We start from the raw sequence: 2,247 nt of genomic DNA, 5'->3' as shown, positions 1-2,247 counted from the left end.
GGGGAGGGCCAGGCCAGGAGGGCGCAGGCTGGGGAGGGCCAGGCCGGGGAGCCCGCTTCGACTGCAGGAACAGAAGTGGGAAGGAGACACGAGCTGCCGGTTTTGAAGAGGAAGAGTGGCCCCCGCCGGCCAATGCCGCCGGCCGTGGGGGGCCGTGTCTGCGGTGGGGTCTGCCTCGCGCTGGGGCAGGATGGGGACCCGCGGCTGAGATCAAAAGGATGAGGGGTGACCGCACTGAGGACGGGCTGGGCCCCGACACTGGTGGGAGCGGAGCGGCTGCGCCCCAGGATGCACATACACCCCAGGTCGTGAGATGGAGCCACCGAGCTGTCTGCAGCCCGCCCAGGCCGGGCCAGGAAAGCCCCACGGGAACGGCGTCTGCCCCGTGTCGGGGCCGGGGCAGGGGTACTGTCAGGCTGTGGGGGCTTCACGGGGGCCGCTCCGTGATCTAGAGCCCCAACCAAGCTCCCAGTAGGGTCAGTTGTGTGGTACTTGGGGCGGGTGGCCGCGGGCGATGAGGCTTCCGCGGGTGTAGATGGAGGCTCTTCGGCAACAGCACCCCCATCACGTGCGGCCTCTTCTCTGGCTAGAGCGGGCGCTGTTTCGCTCCTGTTGGGGCGCACACAGGGGCCACCCTGCCACCCTGCCTGCAGCAGCGGGCCCTGCGCTCACGCTGCCGTGGCGCCCAGTGACGTGGCCAGAACGCGCATGTCTGCCAGCTGAGCTCCGGCCATCACGGGGTCCGCCCGAGTGTCCCCTCCTGCCCAAGCGACACAGGGGACACAGGTGCTGCAGGGTGGCAGTGGCCCCGGCGTGTGTGGAGTGTCCTGGGCCTCGTGGCCCTGCACCCTCGGCCCTGAGGAGACGGAGGTTGTGCCGGCACGCTGGCTGCTCCCACAGCGGCCTGTAGCTCCCGGCCGGCTTCTGCTGGCCCTTGGCTCCGTGGTCGGCGGGCCGCTGCTCGCTCCCGGCAGGGGACGGGGCTGCCCGATGTCCTGCAGGGAGAAGCTCCCCTCCCCGAATGGCCCCTGGCCCAGGCTCCTAGCGCCCCCTCTGTTCTCTCAGCGCCTTCCTGGGCCTGAAGGGGCGGCTCCCTGCCGAGCGGCCCAGCCCACTCCGAGGTGCCCTCGCCCTCCCGCCCCAGCCCACCGGAAGCCTCTCGCTCCACTCACCGGCCTGTCCTGGACGCGCGGGTGACGTGAGACGGGCTGGCACCTGTCTGTCTGTCTGGCCTCGGCCCCGGCGCCAAGAGCCCCACTTCTCCCTGCCCGAGAGCCCTCACCTTGCACCTCGCTCCCCGCACGGCAGGGTCCCCTCGCGGGCGCCCCCTCGGCAGCTGGCTCTGTGCCCAGACTTGCCCCCACCCCAGGCTCCCAGGGCTGCTCGCCGCTCTGCTGGTCCCCCCAGCCGGCGCCGCTCACCTGCGGCCGGGGCTCCGGGCCTGCCTTTACCAGCGTCCGGGCAGAACTCGGCCCCGGTGTGGGAACCTGGAAATTTCCTCCTTATTCCGGGGAGCTGAACAGCCAGGCTGATGAGGCCCCGGGAAATCCAGCAGGTCTGCGGGTGCGTCGCCTGGGGCTGGCCCTGAGTGCGCCCACCCCTCGCTGCGGGGAGCCCTGACTCCCCGCCTTGCCCCAGCGGCCCTGAGGCTCCTGCTGAGGCGTGGGGGGCCTTGAGCTGCGCGGGGGGTCGGGTGTCGGCAGCCCTGAGTCCTGGGCCCTGCAGGGGACCCGCGCACACCAGCCCCACATTCCGAGGTGGACACCACCCAGCTGAGGGGAGACTGGCCCGCCCCCCGCCTCCCCCGCCCTGGCCTGCGCTGAAGGAGCACGGAAGGGCCAGGCCCAGGCCCTCGGGGCGGGCGAGGACGGTGTCTCCTGGGTGCTCCCTGCCCAGCTGCCCACTCGCCTTGGGGCTGCCGCACCCTCACCCCTGCCTGTGCCATCCCGGCCGGGTCCTGGCTCTGCTGGGAGGTGGCCTGACAGTGGCCGCCCCACAGGGTGCCCCGTGGGGGTGGGACCAGGTCTGACTGCGAGGGCAGACCACCCGGGTTTGTCTCCCTCTGGGCTTCTAGCAGTGCCCACTGCGGGCAGGGGCGGCGGGAGGGAGTGGAGGGCAGGGTGGGCCGGGAGGGGCCTTGGGGGTCGCGCCCCGAGTTGCTCAGGGGAACTGCGCAGAGGCTCCCTCTGGGCACCCACAGCCCTGGGCACGGCCCCGGCGACCCTGCAGGCGGGCGTGGGCGGGTCC

Source organism: Condylura cristata, unplaced genomic scaffold (assembly GCF_000260355.1).
Source record: "Condylura cristata isolate star-nosed mole 26May11 unplaced genomic scaffold, ConCri1.0 scaffold00275, whole genome shotgun sequence".
In the NCBI taxonomy this organism is placed as follows: Eukaryota; Metazoa; Chordata; class Mammalia; order Eulipotyphla; family Talpidae; genus Condylura; species Condylura cristata.
This window is presented reverse-complemented; position numbering follows the sequence as displayed.